Genomic DNA, 26,226 nt, shown 5'->3' with positions numbered 1-26,226 from the left:
GTGAGAGTATCATGGAAGGAGAGGTATTGGTGAGAGTATCATGGAAGGAGAGGTGTTGGTGAGAGTAACATGGAAGGAGAGGTGTTGGTGAGAGTAGCATGGCAGGAGAGGTGTTGGTGAGAGTAACATGGAAGGAGAGGTGCTGGTGAGAGTAACATGGAAGGAGAGGTGCTGCTGAGAGTAGCATGGAAGGAGAGGTGCTGGTGAGAGTAGCGCCTAAGGAGAGTTGCTAGTGCGAGTAGCATGAAAGGAGAGGTGTTGGTGAGAGTAGCATGGAAGGAGAGGTGCTGCTGAGAGTAGCACCTAAGCAGAGGTGTTGGTGAGAGTAGCATGGAAGGAGAGGTGCTGGTGAGAGTAGCATGGAAGGAGAGGTGTTGGTGAGAGTAACATGGAAGGAGAGGTGTTGGTGCGAGTAGCATGGAAGGAGAGGTGCTGGTGAGAGTAGCATGGAAGGAGAGGTGTTTGTGAGAGTTATATGGAAGGAGAGGTGTTGGTGAGAGTAGCATGGAAGGAGAGGTGCTGGAGAGAGTAGCATGGAAGGAGAGGTGCTGGTGAGAGTAGCATGGAAGGAGAGGTGCTGGTGAGAGTAGCACCTAAGGAGAGTTGCTGGTGCGAGTAGCATGAAAGGAGAGGTGTTGGTGAGAGTAGCATGGAAGGAGAGGTGCTGCTGAGAGTAGCACCTAAGCAGAGGTGTTGGTGAGAGTAGCATGGAAAGAGAGGTGCTGGTGAGAGTAGCATGGAAAGAGAGATGTTGGTGAGAGTAGCATTGAAAAAGAGGTGTTGGAGAGAGTAGCATGGAAGGAGAGGTGCTGGTGAGAGTAGCATGGAAGGAGAGGTGTTGGTGAGAGTAACATGGAAGGAGAGGTGTTGGTGAGAGTAGCACCTAAGGAGAGGAGCTGGTGAGAGTAACATGAAAGGAGAGGTGTTGGTGAGAGTAGCATGGAAGGAGAGGTGCTGGTGAGAGTAGCATGGAAGGAGAGGTGTTGGTGAGAGTAGCACCTAATTAGAAGTGTTTGTGAGAGTAGCACCTAAGGAGAGGCGTTGGTGAGAGTAGCACCTAAGGAGAGGTGTTGGTGAGAGAAGCATAGAAGGAGAGGTGTTGGTGAGAGTAGCATGGATGGAGAGGTGTTGGTGAGAGTAGCACCTAAGGAGAAGTGTTGGTGAGAGTAGCACCTAAGGAGAGGTGTTGGTGAGAGTAGCACCTAAGGAGAGGTGTTGGTGAGAGAAGCATAGAAGGAGAGGTGTTGGTGAGAGTAGCATGGTAGGAGAGGTGTTGGTGAGAGTAACATGGAAGGAGAGGTGCTGGTGAGATTAGCATGGAAGGAGAGGTGTTGGTGAGAGTAACATGGAAGGAGAGGTGTTGGAGGGAGTAGCACCTAAGGAGAGGTGTTGGTAAAAGTAGCATAGAAGAAGAGGTGTTGGTGAGAGTAGCACCTAAGGAGAGGTGTTGGTTAGAGTAACATGGAATTAGAGGTGTTGGTGAGAGTAGCATGGAAGAGAGGTGTTGGTGAGAGTAGCATGGAAGGAGAGGTGTTGGTGAGAGTAACATGGAAGGAAAGGTGCTGGTGTGAGTAACATGGAAGGAGAGGTGCTGGTGAGAGTAGCATGGAAGGAGAGGTGTTGGTGAGAGTAGCATGGAAGGAGAGGTGTTGGTTAGAGTAACATGGAAAGAGAGGTGTTGGTGAGAGTAACATGGAAGGAGAGGTGCTGGTGAGAGTAGCATGGAAGGAGAGGTGTTGGTGTGAGTAGCATGGAAGGAGAGGTGTTGGTGAGAGTAACTTGGAAGGAGAGGTGCTGGTGAGAGTAGCATGGAAGGAGAGGTGTTGGTGTGAGTAGCATGGAAGGAGAGGTGTTGGTGAGAGTAACTTTGAAGGAGAGGTGCTGGTGAGAGTAGCACCTAAGGAGAGGTGCTGGTGAGAGTAACATGGAAGGAGAGGTGCTGGTGAGAGTAGCATGGAAGGAGAGGTGTTGGTGAGAGTAACATGGAAGGAGAGGTGTTGGTGAGAGTAATACCTTTGGAGAGGTGTTGGTGAGAGTAACACCTAAGGAGAGTTGATGGTGAGAGTAACATGGAAGGAGAGGTGGTTGGTGAGAGTAGCACCTAAGGAGAGGTGTTGGTGAGAGTAACACCTTAGGAGAGGTGTTGGTGAGAGTAACATGGAAGGAGAGGTGTTGGTGAGAGTAACATGGAAGGAGAGGTGTTGGTGAGAGTAGCATGGATGGAGAGGTGCTGGTGAGAGTAACACCTTAAGAGAGGTGTTGGTGAGAGTAACATCGAAGGAGAGGTGCTGGTGAGAGTAGCATGGAAGGAGAGGTGCTGGAGAGAGTAGCATGGAAGGAGAGGTGCTGGTGAGAGTAGCATGGAAGGTGAGGTGTTGGTGAGAGTAGCATGGAAGGAGAGATGCTGCTGAGAGTAGCACCTAAGAAGAGGTGTTGGTGAGATTAGTATGGAAGGAGAGATGTTGGTGAGAGTAGCATGGAAAAAGAGGTGTTGGTTAGAGTAGCATGGAAAGAGAGATGTTGGTGAGAGTAGCATGGAAAAAGAGGTGTTGGTTAGAGTAGCATGGAAGGAGAAGTGCTGGTGAGAGTAGCATGGAAAGAGAGATGTTGGTGAGAGTAGCATGGAAAAAGAGGTGTTAGTGAGAGTAGCATGGAAGGAGAGGTGCTGGTGAGAGTAGCATGGAAGGAGAGGTGTTGGTGAGAGTAGCATGGAAGGAGAAGTGCTGGTGAAAGTAGCACCTAAGGAGAAGTGTTGGTGTGAGTAGCACCTAAGGAGAGGTGCTGGTGAGAGTAGCACCTAAGGAGAGGTGTTGGTGAGAGTAGCGTGGAAGGAGAGGTGCTCGTGAGAGTAGCACCTAAGGAGAGGTGTTGGTTAGAGTAGCATGTAAGGAGAGGTGCTGGTGAGAGTAACTTGGAAGGAGAGGTGCTGGTGAGAGTAACTTGGAAGGAGAGGTGCTGGTGAGAGTAACTTGGAAAGAGAGGTGCTGGTGAGAGTAGCATGGAAGAAGAGGTGTTGGTGAGAGTAACATGGAAGGAGAGGTGTTGGTGAGAGTAGCACCTAAGAAGAGGTGTTGGTGAGAGTAACACCTTAGGAGAGGTGTTGGTGAGAGTTACACTTAAGGAGAGGTGTTGGTGAGAGTAACACCTAAGAGAGGTGTTGGTGAGAGTAACATGGAAGGAGAGGTGGTTGGTGAGAGTAACATGGAATGAGAGGTGTTGGTGCGAGTAGCACCTAAGGAGAGGTGTTGGTGAGAGTAACGCCTAAGGAGAGGTGTTGGTGAGAGTAACACCTTAAGAGAGGTGTTGGTGAGAGTAGCATGGAAGGAGAAGTGTTGGTTAGAGTAGCATGGAAGGAGAGGTGCTCGTGAGAGTAGCACCTAAGGAGAGGTGTTGGTGAGAGTAGCATGTAAGGAGAGGTGTTGGTGAGAGTAGCATGGAAGGAGAGGTGCTGGTGAGAGTAGCATGGAAGGAGAAATGCTGGTGAGAGTAGCATGGAAGGAGATGTGCTGGTGAGAGTAGCATGGAAAGAGAGGTGTTGGTGAGAGTAGCCTGGAAGGAGAGGTGCTGGTGAGAGTAGCATGGAAAGAGAGGTGTTGGTGAGAGTAGCATGGAAGGAGAGGTGCTGGTGAGAGTAGCGCCTAAGGAGAGGTGTTGGTGAGAGTAGCATAGAAGGAGAGGTGCTGGTGAGAGTAGCATGGGGGGGAGAGATGTTGGTGACAGTAGCATTGAAGGAGAAATGCTGGTGAGAGTAGCATGGAAGGTGAGGTTCTGGTGAGAGTAGCAAGCAAGAAGAGGTGCTGATTAGAGTAGCATGGAAGGAGAGGTGCTGGTGAGAGAAGCATGGAAGAAGAGGTGCTGGTGAGAGTAGCATGGAAGGAGAGGTGCTGGTGAGAGTAGCATGTATAGAGAGGTGCTGGTGAGAGTAGCATAGAAGGAGAGGTGTTGGTGAGAGTAACATGGAAGGAGAGGTGCTGGTGAGAGTAGCACCTAAGGAGAGGTGTTGGTTAGAGTAGCATGGAAGGAGAGGTGCTGGTGAGAGTAGCATGGAAGGAGAGGTGCTGGTGAGAGTAGCATGGAAGGAGAGGTTTCTTTATCTTGAGATTATCTTGAGATTTATTTCGGGGCTTTTTAGTGTTCCCGCGGCCCGGTCCTCGAGCAGGCCTCCACCCCAAGGAAGCAGCTCGTGACAGCTGACTAACACCCAGGTACCTATTTTACTGCTAGGTAACAGGGGCATAGGGTGAAAGAAACTCTGTCCATTGTTTCTCGCTGGCGCCTGGGATCGAACCCAGGACAACAGGATCACAAGCCCAGCGTGCTGTCCGCTCGGCCGACCGGCTCCCTAAGGTGTGCTGGTGAGAGTAGCATGGAAGGAGAGGTGCTGGTGAGAGTGGCATGTTAGGAGAGGTGTTGGTGAGAGTAGCATGGAAGGAGAGGTGCTGGTGAGAGTACAGAATTGCAAGAGGACACAATATGATGGTAAGAAGAGAGAGACAATGAATGAAATACTAAAAGGGCTAGAGATGGTAAACGCTGAACAAAGCATTGAGAAGGTGTTAAGGAGGAGAGAGCAATGACGACAGAAGCAGGGAAGAAGCTTATGGTGGAGGAAAAAACCAGTAAATCACAGCCCAAAACACAACATCCCAGAGCTGAGAGGAGAACCCACATCCAGCAACCCAGTAACACCAGAAGGGACGGCAACATCACAACCCTCCTCTGCATTGAAATCCCCTTCTACCCCGAAGCCTCCCTGCCCCCACTCAAATACTCAGCCAACCCTCCCTCCCCTTCACCCCATACCCATCCTGCTACCCCTCCTCACTCCCACCATGTCCCTCTCTCCCTCTTCTCCCTTTCCCTCCTCCCTCTTCAACCCTTAACCTCCCTATCCCCCCCTTCACTTGACCCCTCACCCCTCTCCCAGTATCCTCTGAGACCCTGTTAAAACCACCTCACAAATCCTAACAGCTATGGAACAGCTTCCCCCATCAGCAGAACGCTCACCAAGAAGGGGACATGAGAAGGAACAGAAGAAAGTGAGTCTCAAGGCCATGTACACTAACATAAATGATAATACAAATAAAACAAATGTACTTGGAGAATGGATACTAGAAGAAAACCCAGACATAATAGCACTCACAGAAACAGAGCTAACGAAAACCATAACAAATGCAGTGTTTCTACAGGACTACTGTGTTGTGAGGAAAGATAGAGAAGGAAGAGGAGGCGATGGTGTAGCTTTGCTGATAAGAAAAGGCTAGAGTTTTAAGGAGATGGTTACTCAGGGCTGTAAAGGGTTCAGAGACTACATAACAGGTACCTTAGCATTTGGAGGACAACAACTTTTAATCGTAGTCATGCTTAACTCCCCTATATATTGACAGAAGATCCAGACAGGAATATGACATAAAACGTGGCCACCATTAATATAATAGAGATAGCAGCTTCTGTTGCTAGCAGGAAAGGATCTGGACTACTAATCATGGGGGACTTCAACCACAGGAAGATAGATTGGAAGAACAGAGACCCCACACGGAGACATGGAAGACCAGACACATGAAGAGCTAAGCTGGTGGACGTGGCAACAAGAAACTTTCGACCAACACATCGAGGGACTGACAAGAATGAGAGGGAAAGATGAACCAGCCATGATTGATCTGATATTTCAACCTGTCCTCTTAAAAAGAACGTCAACATTTGCCGTTTGACTCTAGGGCTGTTTTTGGACGTTATTTTGTGTAAAACAACGTCTATTTTCGCTTCCATGGACTATCTCTTGTTATACAATGAAATACCACACTCTTATTATTCTATAACTCACTGACTATGCTCTGATATTTGTTCTTCAAGTAAAAATATATATATTTTTGCCTTAATTAGGCCATAATCCAGAAAATTCCAGCCTATCGATCTTTATATTTAGGAAAACATCTAATAAATTTGGAAATGAATTTTTCGTTCGCCGACAGTTGCCTGTTACTATTTAACCCTCTATGCTTTAATGTCGCTGGTCATTGTGACTTTCCCAGGATTTATATATGTTTTGTAGTAGCATTTAGTCAGACTACAGTAATTTAACTAATGGGAAACCTCTATAGTTGTCGTAAATTAATAATAATCATTTATCAAATAATAAATTAGCAAACATATGCAACATTTTATGTTACGACTTTTCGGGTAGGCCATTCTGTTTGTTTACAACCCCAATGGTTCAAAATACACAATACTTTTAATATATAAGTGACTAAGTATGCTCTAATATATGGTCCTCAATGAAAATTATCGTTTTTTTTTGTTAATTTGTCCATAATGAATAAGATTCCTTACTGTTGATCTTTATATTAAGAAAAACATCTAAACAAATTGGTATTGTGTTTTCGTTCAGATAAAGTTTCCAGATACTATTTCCTAGTTATCAATTAATGTAGGTGGTTATTTTAATTCGCGGCTACCAGGGGCTTTCTCCCATTATACAATATAAATGTACTCACTAACTATTCTCTGGTATCTGTTCTTCAAGTAAAATTACCTATTTTTTTGTTTAATTAGTCCATAATTCATAAAATTCCTTCAGGTCGATCTTTATATTTAGAAAAACATCTAATCAATTTGGAATTTAATTTTTCGTTCACCTACAGTTACCAGCTACTATTTCATTGTTATATTTTATGTCGCTGGTCATTACAATTTTCCAAGAATTTAAACAGCTAAACAGCAAGTAGCATCTTGTTAGAGTACAGGAATTTACCTATGGAGAACCTCGATAGCTGCCGAAAATTATTAATGATTATATATGTAATTTAAAATAATGAATTATATACCATTTCTTATGTTACGTCTTTGGCGGGTAGGCCGTTCTGCGGGTTTACAACCGAATTGTTTAAAAATCACACTATTTTAAATGTATGAGTCACTAGTATGCTCTGATATATGTTCTGCAATGAAAATAAAGATTGTTTTGTTGTTAATTACTCCATAAATGTGTAATGTGTTAATTCAGTCTAAAATCTTTTTGCAACGTTTATATGCGATATACGTAGCTGGAAACTACCTAATATTTAAAAATAATAGTTACAACATTCTATTAAAATATAATGTTGAAATAAATATCACACAAAGTCTGTATATCTGTTTTTAGATGTCTTATAAATTTTTTTTTTAAATAGTATTAATGATGTTTGTGAATCTTGAGTAAAAATTATGTTAATTATTTTTAATCTAATTGTTATTATTTTAAGTAAAAGAATTGCAAGTATTCGCATAACCACGGGATCTCTGTTTGTGTATGAATGCACGGATTTGTTTTTGTTATGAGAGGGACGCCTTAGAAAGCATGGTGTAGGCCACCTGTGGCTCGCATCCGATCCCACGATCGTCGTCGCCCCTAAATCAACACAACAGGTATTTAGTATTTACGATTATAATAAGTAATATTTCTTTTATAATAATATTGCAGCAGGTGGTGTAGTGGTAGGACACTCGCCTGGCGTTCCGCGAGCGCTATGTCATGGGTTCGTATCCTGGCCGGGGAGGATTTACTGGGCGCAAATCCTAAACTGTAGCCTCTGTTTAACGCAACAGTAAAATGTGTACTTGGATGAAAAAACGATTCTTCGCGGCGGGGATCGTATTCCAGGGACCTGCCCGAAACGCTACTCGTACTAGTGGCTGTACAAGAATGTAACAACTCTTGTATATATCTCAGGTTAGGGGCTAGGCATTTACACTCTTAGGTCAGCAAACTAGCTAGAAGGTTAGACTATTAGACTCCACTGGTCAATCGGGGCCCTGCATGACTCAGCTTATCCTAACCTAGCCCAGCTTAAACCATCTTAGCATAGTTCATTCTAGCTGTGCATAGTGCTTGCACAGCCTTGCTTATCCTAGTTTACCTCTTCCTAGCCTACCGTAGCCAAGCCTATCCCAGTATACCCTTACCTAGTCTTGCCTAGCCTAACCCTGCCTTGCTATTAAACATGACCAGTCCTTCCTACCCTAGCCAAGCCCTGACCAGCTAAGCCAAGCCAATCCCTGCCAAGATTTAGCATAGCCTAAGGAGGCCTGGTCGACGACCGGGCCGCGGGGACACTAAGCCCCGGAAGCACCTCAAGGTAGCCTCAAGGTAGGTAGCCTTGCCTTTTTATTAATATATAGAGGGTACCACCTCTGGTTGAGTATGTAGGAACCCTCCACTTATAGGGTTGAGGGTTCCATATATATATATATATATATATATATATATATATATATGCGGAAAATCCACAGAGAAATATGCAATGAGGTGAACGTTTCGGCTTTGTTAAAGCCTTTGTCAACACCAGACTGACCACGGGATCAGTTAGATCAGTTGCGTTAGGTCAGTCTGGTGTTGACAAAGGCTTTAACAAAGCCGAAACGTTCACCTCATTTCATATTTCTCTGTGGATTTTCCGCATAAAATGATCAGTGTTTTGTGATCGTCAATTGCATATATATATATATATATATATATATATATATATATATATATATATATATATATATATATATATATATATATATATATATATATATATATATATATATATATATATATAATATAAATAATGTGTGTCTAAACATGCCACGTGTGTGTAAATCACAAAAATTAACACTTGATGAAAAATGTGACAGTGTCAGACCACGGAGGAAGAATTGAAACAGGAATTTCCTTAAGTACTTTCATATATTAATACATCTTCAGAAGGAATAATTTTTTATATAAATTAAATTAAAAAAAATCATTCCTCCATGGTCTGACAGTCATATATATATATATATATATATATATATATATATATATATATATATATATATATATATATATATATTATTATAGACTGTGGGTTGGTTGGTGTTGTCGTCGTTGATCCTTCTCTATGGACAACCCAACCCACAACTCGGCAGAGTGATTATACTAGATCACCCTTGGCGCTTCTGGCTCTTGGAGAGGGGCTCAACGTCACGCGTTTAGGGGATGCGGCTCCAACACTTAGCCTCGTTGTCACGTGCACACACCCACTCGAGCCGCTGTGACTCCCCACTCTCTCCTTATGGTGATATGATCTCCTCGATCCCCCTTTGACTTATTAATATTACCTTCTACCCTGTCCACAGCAGTGGTTCTTGGTTCTTTCTCTCTCTCTCTCCTTCTTTACTACTTCCTGGGAAGCCTCACTAGGACAAGGGCAAACACCAGCAAATTGTGACACATTTACTGGACAAAGCACATACACGATACATACACACATATAATAATAATGAATCCTATACTCTATAATATCACAATCAGGTTGCACTCCAACACCATCAGAACTCTATTATCAGCTTATCAAGTGGTATCCTATCTCCTGGTTCACCACCTGATACTATTAACCTCCTCAAGTTGATCAAGCCTACATACACTGTTGCACCATCAGCAAGATAACATATATATACAGAAAATCAGCATTTGAATGCAATAACATATACCAGTATAAATGTTCATTGATACACAACAATGATTAATCGATCACTGTCAGTCCTCGAGCACATATATCTGTAGGTAATCAAGCCTACGACTGCAACTCTAAGCTTCAGAATAAATCACTCCTTGACATAAGAATGCAAACATTCACTCACCTCTCACTGCGTCTTGCACGCTAATGACAACCAAACACTATCAACTCCCTATAAGTAATCCACCAGAACTTCCCCTTCCACCTCTGGAAGTTCACAACCCTAATATCCTTAGGTTCTTCCGGGCTTCACTACCAGGATCCTCTGCAGCTCCTCCAGGCTGCTATCATGAAGTTTCCTTGAGCAACTACGGTGCTTCACCCTTCTGCTAGGGTCCTCCACAGCTCTCTTGGCTGCTACACCATGAAGTTTCCCCGAGCAAGTATGGTGCTTCTCCACCTCTACAGAAGCACGTGACACTCCTCTTCACTGCTGCTTCTCCTCACAGCTCGAGGTCCTCTGCTCCACTACCTTGGAGTCTCATCAGCTACTTCATCTGCTGGCTTCGAAGTTCTCAGCAACTTCTTCCCCAAAAGACAAACCTGCAACCCATCGACACTCCAATAAAACGTTCCCCTTTAACACATAAACAAAAATAACCACACAATATGCTTGCCTCAAACCTCTATCTGTTCTCTACATACAGTGAGAGTGGACTCCACCGTTTTGGGCGGGTCCATACTCCACCTCGCCTGGCGGCGGTCCTCACTCGCTGGGAGGGTCTTCCTCCATCCGGAGCCAGGCTCCCTCAGTCGTCCGCCAGCGCTCAGAGAGGACGGACGTCGCTCCGTGTTCCTCCCTCTTCACTCTCCTATTTCAGGCCTTCTGCCTTATTAAAACATGTCTAACTTATAAATAAACATCGCTACTGTCGCTGGGCACACGACCAACTACAATGCAATCACTATGAACTGGCGTATATCGTGCTTACCACAGATTAACTGATCGAGGGCGCTTTTCCTCTGACGGCGTCTGGTCAGGGCGCTCCACACAGCCCACAATAATGCTTCTGGGCGATTTAATATCTGCTCGTCGACCAGGACTTGAGACCACAACGTTCCCAGCTCGATTCCACAGCTGGTACGTCCGCACACTTCTCTTCTCTTCGAGATATATCACTAGGGGTTCCCTTCTGACGGGAGCTCAACGGAGCGCGGCTTCCCCCTGCGATGTCTGGCACTCAAGTGAGGTCAAGGTCCTCCAGAAGCGAGCCTCACGCCTCCAGCAAAATGTCCACATCTCCTAGCCCGTCATTTATCTATTTTCTTCTGCATTGCCCATAATCTTAAACTGTTATACATATCCAAGCAACTATTTTACATATGGGTTATTACCTTAATATTTGCCAGACCATCTAATCAGGTCAGGCTTGATGAATAACTCTCAAGGAGGGAGACTCGTTTCTCCTGTAGGCTGAGATCATAACACTCCCCTCCCCTTATTTTTGAGAGTTATTCCAGCGGCAAAGCTCGGGATAATACATCCGCCACCACACTGTCTCGTTCTTCAACCAATATACTCTCTTAGGAGTCTACAATTAATTCGTTGCACCCTGCAACATCTGGCTCACCTCTCTCCAGAAACATGATCTTCTCATAAACGATTTGACCTCTGACAGCTCTTAGCTAGGCTGTCCTCCGTGGACGCCTGCACTCTATCGGTCCACTCTACTTATTGTCTCCACCCTCCATTTCCTCGTCTTCTTCTCTTCACGTCCAGAGTCAGACATCTACTGTCTGTACCTCCTCTGTCGTCTTCATACTTCCATCTACTGCCATTATACTTTCGCCTCCTGTCATCATACTTCACTCCCTCGTCTTCACCGACGCTCCTCCCTTTCGTCTCCTCATTTATCTGAGACCTCATCCTGTTCGACTCCCACCGAGTCCTCGGCTTTCCTCTATTCCTCCATGCTTGTATCATCTTCCTCTTCCCACACTTTTCACCTCTATACAACTCCATTTCTTCTCCTTCAACTCTTCTTCGTTCCCTAAAAGTTTCTTCGAGCACTGTACTACATCCAACAGCACTCGACCGTACATCTCGCTTTACCTCTCCTAGAGTGCTCGTAAGCATCTCTCCACACATACTGTCCCTTCTCCTTTCATCTTCTCGGCTATTACTCTTCTTCACTATCTCTCCGCCACGTTTTCTGTGGAACATGTCGACTCCTGACATCTCAAACCACTTAACTCCACTATCCCTATGCCTCTGTGCTCGTGGACAACGTGACGCTCTACTCCCGTCCTCAGTATGTCCACATCTTTCCTCATTCCTACTCAGCACAGTTGCATTCACCTTCCGACTCTTAGTTTCAGCAGTCTGGGCTCTACTCAGGTCCGCTCTCTTCACATGATTCTTCTTCGGCTGGGCCATATTCACTTTTGACCTCACCGAGACTTCATTTTCCTGGGCTGGACCTTCATCAAACAGCCATGCTATATCTACGTCGATATCTTCCACCGGTTGAATCGACACTGTCTCACCTTCTCCAGCGTCTTCCTCGTCGGCCACCTCTCCCTTCATCACTACCGAGACAGGGTACTCAATGGCTTGGCGGTCTCCTGACTCATCTCCTCGGATGTCAGTCAGGTTCACACTCTCAGGTGTCCCACCCGTGCCGAGGCCTTCTGGGCACTCCTCTGGCACAGTCTCCGCCATGACTCTTGTCAACACCTTTGTCCCGCACAAGTCATTCCCTAGGATCACTTGGACTCCTGGAATAGGTATGTCGGGGCACACTCCCAACATCACCTCCGCCGACACATATTCCGACCTTAGCTGGACAGTACATACGGGCATGTCACTCTCAGACAATAACCCATATACTCTCATCTTACTCCTGCCAGCTAACCGTCGATCATTCCCAATCATGCTTCTCGTAATCAAGCTCTGATTAGCTCCGGTATCTCTTAAGATACCAACTTCTACCTCAGGTTGGCCTCCTATTCTGATCCAACCTTTACTCATGAACGGCCTATACCTCTCGTTCACTAAGTTTGATCTCTGTGGTTTGTCTTGGAACACATTAGTATATCTACTTCGGGGGTCACACATGGCCAGGGTCACAACTCTCTTGCCCTGCCGACAATCTCGCATCACGTGACCCAATCCGTTACAATTGTAACATCTCATCTGGGAAAAGTCTCTTCTATATGTACCAGAGTAGCTCTGACTTTGTCCACTCACATGAGAGTTCCTCGGGCCAGGCACACTACCTGCACTCTGTGGGGCTTTACTGGACTCTCGATTTCCCGGATAACGATTAGCTTCTCGTTTGGCTCCTCCATCCTCACTTTCAGACGAAGTGCGCGACCTACTCTTCTGAGTTTTAGGGTACTTACTTTTATCTGCCCATTTATCAAAATTTTTCTCACCCCAGACTCCTCTGGGTCTCTCATAATTTCTTCCTCCCCAGACTCCATTGGATCTGCTATTGCTGCGTCTCACCTCGCTTCTCACTCTGTTCTCCCTTAAGCTCTTGTACGCTTCAGTAATCATATCCGCCCTATCTGCGGCATCTTTCACCTCCTTTATCCCTGCTTCTTGGATCTTGAACCTTGTTTCGGGATGCATCATCTCCAAGAACTTCTCCATGACCATCAGTTGCTTCAGGTCAGCGTAAGATCCAACTCCAGCAGCCTCAATCCACTTCTGGAATCGTCTTTCCAGATCTCTTGCTGTCTCAGCAAACGTACATGCTCCAACTTTGATCATTTCTCTGAAGCGCTTCCTATAAGCCTCTGGGGTTAACTGAAACGAGCGCAATATGCTGCTCTTTACCGTGGCATAATCCTGGCACTCTTCCAGTGACAATTGGGTGTATGCCTCCCTGGCTGCACCGGTCAATCTTAACTGGACCAGCTGGGCCCATTCCTCCTGTGGCCACTCCTTGATACTGGCTACTTTCTCAAAATGCTCGAAGAAGCTCTCTGCCTCTTCGGGCACAAACAAGGGAATGTCCTTCTCCCTAACCCTAACATCTGTTGGGTGTGATACCTGGGTGGTGCTCTCTGGCAACCCATGTTCAATCCTCTGCTCAGCCAAGGTTCTGTTCGCTTCTATCTGCATTTGTTTTGTTCTCTCTTTTTCTTTTTCCACCTCTAGCCTTGCTTTCTCTTTTTCTTTCTCCTGTTCCAACTCCAGTTCTCTTACTCTGGTTTTCTCTTTTTCTACTTCCAACCTGGTTTTCTCTTTTTCTACTTCCAGCCTGGTTTTCTCTTTTTCTACTTCCAGCCTGGTTTTCTCTTTTTCCTTCTCTGCTTCATTTTTCATCTGGAGTTCTAATTTCATCTTTTCCAGCTGGAACTGTCTCTCCTTGTCCTCACGCTGCATCTGGAGCTCTAACTGGAATCTCTCCAAGCTCCTATTCCGGCTACTCCTACTACTGCGGCTACTCTTGCTGCTCCTACTCGATCCCTGGGATCTCACTTCCTCCTGCCCATCATCCTCCTTTCCGCTTTCAGCTCCTTTTTGGGCTCCTTGCTCTGCCGCTTCACTTTTGGCTCTTAACTGCCTCAGGATCTCATCCTTCATCCCAGCTACTTTAGATGCTTTCAACCTGATGCCACATTTTTCTGCTATTTGTTTCAATTGATCCCTCGTGCAACCTTCCAAGTCCTCGGGCTTGCCTGACTCCACAAACGTTTGCACCTTATCCATCTTTGTCCTGTGAGTCTTCCCAAGAGAGAGAATATACACCTGCGGTCACACAGTTTATTTCCGCAAGGGTGTACAAATCCACTCTTGGACAGGGTGTGGGTGTGTCAGTTCACTCTCCCGGACAGGCCCCCAATTTATTATAGACTGTGGGTTGGTTGGTGTTGTCGTCGTTGATCCTTCTCTATGGACAACCCAACCCACAACTCGGCAGAGTGATTATACTAGGAGATCACCCTTGGCGCCTCTGGCTCTTGGAGAGGGGCTCAACGTCACGCGTTTAGGGGATGCGGCTCCAACACTTAGCCTCGTTGTCACGTGCACACACCCACTCGAGCCGCTGTGACTCCCCACTCTCTCCTTATGGTGATATGATCTCCTCGATCCCCCTTTGACTTATTAATATTACCTTCTACCCTGTCCACAGCAGTGGTTCTTGGTTCTTTCTCTCTCTCTCTCCTTCTTTACTACTTCCTGGGAAGCCTCACTAGGACAAGGGCAAACACCAGCAAATTGTGACACATTTACTGGACAAAGCACATACACGATACATACACACATATAATAATAATGAATCCTATACTCTATAATATCACAATCAGGTTGCACTCCAACACCATCAGAACTCTATTATCAGCTTATCAAGTGGTATCCTATCTCCTGGTTCACCACCTGATACTATTAACCTCCTCAAGTTGATCAAGCCTACATACACTGTTGCACCATCAGCAAGATAACATATATATACAGAAAATCAGCATTTGAATGCAATAACATATACCAGTATAAATGTTCATTGATACACAACAATGATTAATCGATCACTGTCAGTCCTCGAGCACATATATCTGTAGGTAATCAAGCCTACGACTGCAACTCTAAGCTTCAGAATAAATCACTCCTTGACATAAGAATGCAAACATTCACTCACCTCTCACTGCGTCTTGCACGCTAATGACAACCAAACACTATCAACTCCCTATAAGTAATCCACCAGAACTTCCCCTTCCACCTCTGGAAGTTCACAACCCTAATATCCTTAGGTTCTTCCGGGCTTCACTACCAGGATCCTCTGCAGCTCCTCCAGGCTGCTATCATGAAGTTTCCTTGAGCAACTACGGTGCTTCACCCTTCTGCTAGGGTCCTCCACAGCTCTCTTGGCTGCTACACCATGAAGTTTCCCCGAGCAAGTATGGTGCTTCTCCACCTCTACAGAAGCACGTGACACTCCTCTTCACTGCTGCTTCTCCTCACAGCTCGAGGTCCTCTGCTCCACTACCTTGGAGTCTCATCAGCTACTTCATCTGCTGGCTTCGAAGTTCTCAGCAACTTCTTCCCCAAAAGACAAACCTGCAACCCATCGACACTCCAATAAAACGTTCCCCTTTAACACATAAACAAAAATAACCACACAATATGCTTGCCTCAAACCTCTATCTGTTCTCTACATACAGTGAGAGTGGACTCCCCCGTTTTGGGCGGGTCCATACTCCACCTCGCCTGGCGGCGGTCCTCACTCGCTGGGAGGGTCTTCCTCCATCCGGAGCCAGGCTCCCTCAGTCGTCCGCCAGCGCTCAGAGAGGACGGACGTCGCTCCGTGTTCCTCCCTCTTCACTCTCCTATTTCAGGCCTTCTGCCTTATTAAAACATGTCTAACTTATAAATAAACATCGCTACTGTCGCTGGGCACACGACCAACTACAATGCAATCACTATGAACTGGCGTATATCGTGCTTACCACAGATTAACTGATCGAGGGCGCTTTTCCTCTGACGGCGTCTGGTCAGGGCGCTCCACACAGCCCACAATAATGCTTCTGGGCGATTTAATATCTGCTCGTCGACCAGGACTTGAGACCACAACGTTCCCAGCTCGATTCCACAGCTGGTACGTCCGCACACTTCTCTTCTCTTCGAGATATATCACTAGGGGTTCCCTTCTGACGGGAGCTCAACGGAGCGCGGCTTCCCCCTGCGATGTCTGGCACTCAAGTGAGGTCAAGGTCCTCCAGAAGCGAGCCTCACGCCTCCAGCAAAATGTCCACATCTCCTAGCCCGTCATTTATCTATTTTCTTCTGCATTGCCCATAATCTTAAACTGTTATACATATCCAAGCAACTATTTTACATATGGGTTATTACCTTAATATTTGCCAGACCTTCTAATCAGGTCAGGCTTGATGAATAACTCTCAAGGAGGGAGACTCGTTTCTCCTGTAGGCTGAGATCATAACAATATATATATATATATATATATATATATATATATATATATATATATATATATATAATGTGTGTGTGTGTGTGTGTGTACTCACCTAGTTGTGCTTGCGGTGGTTGAGCTCTGGCTCTTTGTCCCGTATGTATGTATTCATATATATATATATATATATATATATATATATATATATATATATATATATATATATATATATATATATATATATAATATTTTATATATCCTGCCTGAAATGCTGCGTGTACTAGTGGCTTTACAAGATAGTTCTTATAAAGATAGCATTTTGTGGTTATTCTCTATATCTGGTTCACCTAACAGTAAATAAGTACCTGGGAGTTAGACAGCTGCTATGGGCTGCTTCCTAGGGATGTGTGTGTGTGTTTGTATTCATGTTGAATTTTACAAAGTAGGAAGAGATGTTTGTAAAAAAAAAAAATCAAATATTTTTGAAAGTATAAGTAGATTTGATATTTTTCTTTAATTGTTTATTTCTGCTGTCTCGCCTCCTTTATAAAATGGCATCATTCTTGCTTTTTTAAGGATATCAGGAAAAGTAAGGCACTCCAGAGATTTGTTGACTCCTTCCTAGTGTTGCCTAGCCCAGCCCAGCCTAGACAAGGCAGGCTGGGCATCCTAGCCTCACGCAGCTTAGCCCCAACCTACATGTAGCATCCCAGTCCATCCTAAGTGATCATTACCTTCCTGGCTGTGTTTTCTCTTCAGCCCTGAATGTAATGTGGTGGAACATAAGCAGATACATACCAGGTCTTAGAGAATCTGTACTTCATACATTTCTTAATAATGTCTCACAAATATTTAAATAATTAAAAAAAAATTGTATAATAACTTCATATTATTCTTGCAATTTATTTTTGCATTTTTTTTATACAAAATTTACATTTTAAAAGATTACCTCTATTTTTAGATTGATGACTTGAAGACTACAGTGCCATCCACAGCAAATCATGGTCTTAAAATATCTCCTAGCAATGACGAGACCAATTTTCACAGAGATCAAATTTTTGCTAAGCAGTAGTCACAGGTAAATATATATTATATATATAATATTATATATATAATATTATATATATAAAATTAACTACTTCTTTGCTCAAAGCACCTTTAGACATTCTGAGTGTTGTGCTATTTTATTAATTAATTAATTAGGCTATATTTTAATGTTTTGTAATGTTTTCATTACTTTTTTTGTTTTGAAATATAAATTGTTGAGTTTTGAAACATTTTGACATTAACTATACCTGAATATTTATAAACAAAAAAATACCAGTACTATGTCCTTGACAATTGCACTAAGAAGTCTTTGCCAAAATCAGGTGCTCAGTGCAGTAGTTAAAAACTTAAAAGTTGTACCACCTCTGGTGCAAGATTAGGGACCCATAGCCTCAGAGAAGAAAATAGAGAGTACTCAGAGAAGGCCTTGAATAATAGGCAGGCTGTTTGTGTGTGTTTCGACGGTAAGCTTGCTGACACCAAATGTAGTTACCTAAGTGTAGTTACAGGATTAGAGCTACGCTCGTGGTGTCCCGTCTACCCAGCACTCTTTGTCACATAATGCTTTGAAACTACTGACGGTCTTGGCCGCCACCACCTTCTCACTTAACTTGTTCCAACTGTGTACCACTCTGTATGCGAAAGGAATTTTTTTTATATTTCTTTGGCATCTTTGTTTAGTTAGTTTAAATCTATGACCTTTTGTTCTTGAAGTTCCAGGTCTCGGGAAATCTTCCCTATCGATTTTATCAATTCCTGTTACTATTTTGTACATAGTGATTTTATCACCTCTTTTTGTTGTCTTCTAGTTTTGGCATATATAATGCCTCTTACCTCTCCACATAGCTCTTGCCCTTTAGTTCTGGGAGCCACTTAGTAGCATGTCTTTGCACCTTTTCCAGTTTGTTGATGTGCTTCTTAAGATATGGGCACCACACAACCGCTGCATATTCTAGCCTTGGCCGAACAAAACTCGTGAACAATTTCTTTAGTATTTCGCCATCCATGTATTTAAACAAAATTCTGAAGTTAGAAAGCGTGGCATAGGCTCCTCACACAACGTTCTTTATGTGGGCCTCAAGTGATAGTTTTCTATCTAGAATCAACCCTAGACCTCTTTCTTTTATCAGAATTATATAAAGATTTCTCACATAATTTGTAGGTTGTGTGGGATCTATGTTCTATTCCACATTCCATAACATGGCATTTATTCACATTAAATTTCATTTGCCAAGTGGTGCTCTATATATTTATTTTGTCCAGGTTTTCTTGAAGGGCATGACAATCATCTAAATTTCTTATCCATCCCATTATCTTAGCATCATCAGCAAACATGTTTATATAATTCTGTATTCCAACTGGTAGATCATTTATGTAGACAATGAACATTTCTGGTGCATGTACTGTGGTACTCCACTTGTGACACTTCTCCAGTCCGATTGCCTCTGATTACTGCCCTCATTTTTCTATCAGTCAGAAAATTTTTCATCCATGTTAGAAGCTTACCTGTCACCCATCCAAAATTTTCTAGTTTCCAGAACAACCTCTTATGTGGAACTCTGTCGAAAGCCTTTTTTATGTCTAGATAGATGCAGTCGACCCAACTACCTTTTTCCTTTAAAATCTCTGTGGCTCAATCATAGAAACTGAGTAAATTCGATACACAGGATCTTCCAGATCGAAAACAATACTGTCTGTGTGATATTATATAATTTCTCTCAAGGTGTTCTACCCATTTAGTTTTTATTATTTTTGTTTTGTTTTCAATCCTTTCACTGTTACACTTGTCAATGATTCAGGTCTATAACTGAGAGAGGTGGGGTCTTCCCTGTTGCCACTTTTGTAGATTGGAACTATGTTAGCCTTTTTTCCACATGTTTGCTATGACTCCTGTACACAGGGATGCCTGAAAGATCAGGTGAAGTGGAAGGCTGAGCTCAGATGCACATTCTCTCAGAACCCATGGTGAAACTCCATCTGGACCAACTGCTTTGTTCTTACTTAGCTACTTTAGCATATTTTCCACTTCATCTCTAGACACCTCTATACGCTCTATGATGTTCTCAGAAATTCTTATTGTGTCTGGTTCTCTTAAGATTTCATTTTGTATAAACACACTTTGGAACTTTTGGTTTAATGTTTCAGACATTGCATTATCATTTTCTGTGAATCTGTTTCCTATTTTCAACCTCTGGATATTATCCTTTACCTGCAATTTGTTGTTTATGAATTTGTAGAATAGGCCCAGTTCTGTTTTACATTTATCCATTATCCCTTTTTAAAAAAAAATTTCTGCCTCTTCCCTTACTGCTGTATAGTTGTTTCTCGCATCTTTGTATCGCTGGTATGATTGGGGGTTTGGCTTCTTTCTATTTTGATACCTGCTTGATGGGGTTCTGCTCTTCTACCCCCCAAGCCCGGCCCGAGGCCAGGCTCGACTTGTGAGAGTTTGGTCCACCAGGCTGTTGCTTGGAGCGGCCCGCAGGGCCACATACCCACCACAGCCCGGCTGATCCGGAACTTCTCTTAGAAAACAGTCCAGTTTTCTCCTGAAGATGTCCACGGTTGTTCCGGCAATATTTCTTATAGTCGCTGGGTGGACGTTGAACAACCGCGGACCTCTGATGTTTATACAGTGCTCTCTGATTGTGCCTGTGGCACCTCTGCTCTTCACTGGTTCAATCTTGCATTTTTTTCCATATCGTTCACTCCAGTACGTTGTTATTTTACTGTGTAGATTTGGGACCTGGCCCTCCAGTATCTTCCATGTGTATATTATTTGGTATCTCTCTCGTCTCCTTTCTAGAGAGTACATTTGGAGAGCTTTGAGACGATCCCAATAATTTAGGTGTTTTATCTCGTCTATGCGTGCCGTATATGTTCTCTGTATTCCCTCTATTTCAGCAATCTCTCCTGCTCTGAAGGGGGAAGTGAATACTGAGCAGTACTCGAGACGGGACAACATAAGTGACTTGAAGAGTACAACCATTGTGATGGGATCCCTGGATTTGAAAGTTCTCATAATCCATCCGATCATTTTTCTGGCCGACGCAATATTTGCTTGGTTATGCTCCCTAAACGTTAGATCGTCGGACATCATTATTCCCAAATCCTTGACATGCTGTTTTTCTACTATGGGAAGATTCGATTGTGTTTTGTACCCTGTATTATGTTTCAGATCCTCATTTTTGCCGTACCTGAGTACCTGAAATTTATCACTGTTAAACATCATGTTATTTTCTGCTGCCCAATCGAAAACTTTGTTGACATCTGCTTGTAGTTTTTCAATGTCTTTCATTCCATGTTTGTGTCTTTTGGTCTGTGGCCCTCTCTCAATTTCTGTTGAACCAATCCTGTTTTCTGGCCCTGCATCTCTGTTTTGGTATGAATGTTTGTGTGCCTTCATTGTATATTTTGCAAAATTTGGCATACATTTAATTTACTTCCCTGTCTAGCAACAAGTCTGCCTAATTACTTATTAAAAAAAAATTGAAGTTCCCCATAGTGACCTCTCTCTCTTGAAATCAAGTTTATCAACTGTTTCAATGTCCCCATTTTCTGTGTGTGTGTTTGGAGGCTAAGCTTGCTGATACCATGTGTGTGTGTGTTTGGAGGCTAAGCTTGCTGATACCATGTGTGTGTGTGTTTGGAGGCTAAGCTTGCTGATACCATGTGTGTGTGTGTGTGTGTGTTTGGAGGCTAAGCTTGCTGATACCGTTTGTGTGTGTGTGTGTGTGTTTAGAGGCTAAGCTTGAAGATACCATGTGTGTATTTGGAGGCTAAGCTTGCTGATACCATGTGTGTGTGTGTGTGTGTTTGGAGGCTAAGCTTGCTGATACCATGTGTGTGTGTGTGTGTGTGTGTTTGGAGGCTAAGCTTGCTGATACCATGTGTGTGTGTGTGTGTGTGTTTGGAGGCTAAGCTTGATGATACCATGTGTGTATTTGGAGGCTAAGCTTGCTGATACCATGTGTGTGTGTGTGTGTTTGGAGGCTAAGCTTGCTGATACCGTGTGTGTGTGTGTGTGTTTGGAGGCTAAGCTTGCTGATACCATGTGTGTGTGTGTGTTTGGAGGCTAAGCTTGCTGATACCATGTGTGTGTGTGTGTTTGGAGGCTAAGCTTGCTGATACCATGTGTGTGTGTGTGTTTGGAGGCTAAGCTTGCTGATACCATGTGTGTGTGTGTGTTTGGAGGCTAAGTTTGCTAACACCGTGTGTGTACTCACCTGTTTAAATAATAATAGGGGTGTGTACCACGTCTGGTGCAATTGTAGGGACCCACAGCCTTGAAGAAAATAGAGTATTCAGAGAAGACCTTGTGGATTCTCACTGAACACTAATCTTTTCTTCTCCTATCACCCTTCTTATTTTGTTTTATGCTGTATTCTATTATATATCATATAAATACATAGCCAAATGGCAATATTTATTATGTCTATACAAAAAGAAGACATCCACTTTATTTTTTTTCTCTCCTTTGTTTCTATGTGGATTTTGTTGTGACTAATGATCCTCCTCCTTCCCATCAACAGGTCTTCCTCACTGGGCTTGCTCGGCTTTTGTGTTACTGTGAGGGTGCCATCATCGTTTACCCTTCAAGACTGACTCATGCCGGCATTGCATTTGTGGACTTCCCTTCACAGTAAACAGTCCTCCATATGGTGATTGTCCAGGGCAAGCAGGGTGTGACTGCCATCTTGGAGAAGCAGGGTCTTTTAATATGAAGAATCTTCCGTCTTCTCTACTTACGCCAGCTTGTGCCGGCCTTGCATTCTTGTTACTTCATGGCCCTTGGGCCTTTTTTATTTATTTTACATAATAAATTTTTTTATTAATACCCGTGTTTCACAAGAGATCCTTAACATTTTAAGCACCAATTGTATTGACTAATGTACGTCTTGTAACCTTTAAGACATAAATAGACAAGACATAGATAAATGAGTGAATAATGCTGAGTGACTAGGTTAGGGCGAGGAACATAGTTCAGTGTCTGGCTTTGGAAGAATGCCTACTGTTTTAGAAACCTTATTGCCATAATCATAATCGTATGGGTTAAAAAGCATTTGTTGTCACTCCTACACTGTGGCTTGTTGAGCTTGAAACCTTTGCTCCTTGTTCGTGTTACATCTGACCTTTTGAAGAAATTGTATGAATCAATATCCTCCAAATTGTTCAGTATTTTTAAGGTTTCGCTCTATTACTCTCTCATTTGCATATATCTAAGCATATAGATTAGATATAGATTTAGATTAGATTTTTTAGTCAGGTAAAGGTACATACATTGCAGATGAGTTACAAAGGGAAAGACATTGACTAGAGTTCACTAGCTCTATTGGAAGAGAAACGTCTGCAAGACAAGTGTGGGCAAAAATTAAGGTAGCAGCGGCTCACAACGACCCCCAACGGCTTCATTTTGTATCTTCTCCAACTTGCCCATCCTACCTTTACCAAAACAAGAAATGACAGGTGCAGCATAATCAATAAGAAATCTTACAGTACTCAAGTACATCATTCGTAGCACTTGGACTCCCACTCCTTTCCACAGCATGCCAAGGCCTTCAGAGGTTGTAATCTCTTCCGACATTGACTCAACAGTCTGTTCATCTCAGTTTCCAAACTCTCATAGGTATATCCAACATATATGCCTAAATATTTATATATATTAACTCTATATTTTTACCGTTTATTTCCAATATAATGGGCCTCCGACTTCTACATTCAAACTTTAGTTTTGTCTTCATTAACCACTAGTCCCATGTGGTGACACTGGTTTCCGAAATTGTCCAACACTGTTTGAATCTTTGAAATATCTTTCTTAGATCTTTCCAAGAATCAAACGACTCTCTCGTTACAGCGGGTAATTAAATGAACTATGTTTGGCAGCTTCCGCCCATTTATTTACGAGACCTTTTGCAATTCCTTACTGGTCAGGATGTGCAACAAAATTATGCTTTTTACCCCTTATTTCATTTATGTCTTGCCAGATTTCCTTCAAGTTTGTTATTCCTAACTTTCTCTGCAAACTCCTGCCAATACTTGCTCCAAATTTCCTTTCTCTTCTCCGCACACTTTTATGGGGGGATGCTTTTCTATACCAGATGTTTTCCGGTTCAATGTTGCATTAAATACATCTACCTCCTTAATTAAATCTTAATAAAATGCTTCTGCCGAGTCTGGCTTATAAGTATCATACCAAGACTTAATATTACCAACAAGACCCCTTAATTCTCCCTTATTAAACTTTAAGCTTTTCCTCTGAAGGCAGGCATGCTTTTTATCTAGTTTAAGCTGTATTTGTAATGCAAAATCTCTTAGCATTTCATCCACAGTAAAACAATTCTCCTCTATGCCCTCAGCATTTATCAAACAAGCATAATCTAATCTCCCTTCCCTCAGATGAGGAGAGGGCTCGCCCAGCAGTTGAACATCTTCATGTTCAACATGTTCATCTTCATGTTCAGATTGTTACCATCCCTATCCCCAGTTTCCTGGAGTGCTGCTATGTTAATATTCTCTCTAAGAGTATAATAGTGTACATCCACCGCTCTAGTTTTTAATCCATTAACGTTCCAAGATAATATTATCAATCTACTTTCATCCATGAACTCCGTAATATTTTTTCTTTCTCCTCACTTGCACAACTACTACTAACATCGAAGGTAATAGTATTCATATCTATTTTCTTTGTTATTTCTGTATACCTTTTTACTTTAACGAAGGTACCCCCCAGGTGTAGGGAGGAATGATCTTTTCCAGGTATATTTTGAAAATCAGCATCGTTTTGCCACGTACCGCTTCGGTGGGTAGGCGGTTCCATGAGTTAATAACTCTGTGGGTGAAAAAGTATCTCCTGTAACTGGTAACTGGCTATTCAGACCAAGGACTTCGGGTAGATGTAGTTTACATGGACCTGAACAACGGTCGTAGTCTGCTGTCTGCTCTGTGTCGAGGCTGTAGCGTCTTGGGTCGATTAGAACTGTACACGCCGAGTGCTACATTCTTGACTGGAGATTGTACTGTGTGCTATTCGATTGATTGATGAAGATTAAGCCACTCAAGAGGTGACACGGGCATGAATACCCCGTAAGTGGTGGCCCTTTTGAGCCATTACCAGTATCAAGAGCTGATACTGGAGATCTGTGGAGGTGCGACTGCACCCTGCGTGACGGGAGATGTCTCCCGTGTGGTGTGTGCTATTCTGATTTATTTATAAAGATTAAGCCACCCAAGAGGTGGCACGGGCATGAATAGCCCGTAATGTGCTATTCTCAAGTCGCTTGCTTATGTACGGTGACGACACCTCACAGTAAGATATAGAAGGGTGGAAAACCGTTACCTGTAAATAGGGATAGGATTAATGCTTGTGTAATTAGTTATGCCATTATGATGATGAGATAATGGAGTATATGGATTACTCGATCACTACATCACCTTCAACTATTACTAGGGGAACTATTCCATGGTCCAGCGATTTTCTGAAAAGGAGTTTCACTGGCAAGCATAGTGAATTAAGAGCATAAGAATAAAGGTAACTGCAGAAGGCCTATTGGCCCATACGAGGCAGCTCCTATCTATAACCACCCAAACCCACTCATATACATGTCCAACCCACGCTTGAAACAATCGAGGGACCCCACCTCCACCACGTTACGCGGTAATTGGTTCCACAAATCAACAACCCTGTTGCCAAACCAGTATTTACCCAAGTCTTTCCTAAATCTAAACTTATCCAATTTATACCCATTGTTTTGTGTTCTGTCATGTGTTGATACTTTTAATACCCTACTAATATCCCCTTTGTTATGTCCATTCATCCACTTGTAAACCTCTATCATATCACCCCTAACTCTTCGCTTTTCCAGTGAATGCAATTTAAGCTTTGTTAATCTTTCTTCATATAAAAGATTTCTATTTTGAGGAATTAACTTTGTCACCCTACTCTAGACACGTTCAAGTGAATTTATATTCATTCTATAATATGGCGACCAAAACTGAACTGCATAATGTAAATGGGGCCTAACCAGAGCAAGATATAGCTGAAGAACCACACCAGGTGTCTTGTTACTAACACTTCGATTAATAAATCCCAGTGTCCTATTTGCCTTATTACGAGCATTCATGCATTGATCCTTTTGTTTTAAATTCTTACTAATCATAACTCCCAGATCCCTTTCACAATCCGACTTCGCAATCTCAACACCATCTAGCTCGTATCTTGTAACTATCATCATTACCTAGTCTCAAAACTTTACATTTATCAGCATTAAACTGCATCTGTCAATCTTTTGACCATTTCAAAACCCTATTTAGATCAACTTGAAGTGATAGTGAGTCTTCTTCCGTGTTAATTTCCCTACCTATTTTTGTATCATCTGCAAATTTGCAAAAGTTGCTACTCAACATAAGAACACAAGAACACAAGAACAAAGGCAACTGCAGAAGGCCCACCGGCCCATACGAGGCAGCTCCTACCTACAACCACCCAATTAATTTGCCAGTTCCTTTACGACTTGGGACTTAAATCCATTTACACTTTGGGCTTCTGAGTCTTTTAGTTTGTCAATGCTCTTCCTGATCGTGTCGCGTGTAATTGGTATTTCTCTTAATTCATTCTCCTTACCTCCGACAAACATTTGTGTTGGTGATGGGATGTCATTCAAGCTTTCTAGTGTGAACACTGATGTTAGGTATTCATTGAGAGTGTTTGCCGCCCTTTTATGATACAACTTAAAATTGTTAGTCTCATCTTTTATGGGTCCTACGGAGTCAGTTCTTTGTTTGGGTTTTACTTCGTATAT

General features: G+C 43.1%; 1 long non-coding RNA gene across 3 annotated transcripts; it reads left to right on the top strand.

Moving 5' to 3' along the window:
* The first annotated feature begins 7,276 nt into the window (after window positions 1–7,276).
* On the top strand, window positions 7,277–22,265 carry LOC138365741 (uncharacterized). Of its 3 annotated transcripts, XR_011228970.1 has the most exons (4): window positions 7,282–7,404; window positions 8,003–8,125; window positions 17,343–17,459; window positions 21,961–22,265. It is a non-coding gene; the product is annotated as an uncharacterized lncRNA (long non-coding RNA). The 3 variants fall into 3 exon arrangements; XR_011228968.1 differs by lacking the exon at window positions 8,003–8,125 and having other exon boundaries at window positions 7,277–7,404; XR_011228969.1 differs by lacking the exon at window positions 7,282–7,404 and having other exon boundaries at window positions 7,538–8,125.
* The last annotated feature ends 3,961 nt before the right edge of the window (window positions 22,266–26,226 follow it).

Source organism: Procambarus clarkii, chromosome 17 (genome assembly GCF_040958095.1).
Source record: "Procambarus clarkii isolate CNS0578487 chromosome 17, FALCON_Pclarkii_2.0, whole genome shotgun sequence".
Classification (NCBI taxonomy): domain Eukaryota; kingdom Metazoa; phylum Arthropoda; class Malacostraca; order Decapoda; family Cambaridae; genus Procambarus; species Procambarus clarkii.
This window is presented reverse-complemented; position numbering and strand designations above follow the sequence as displayed.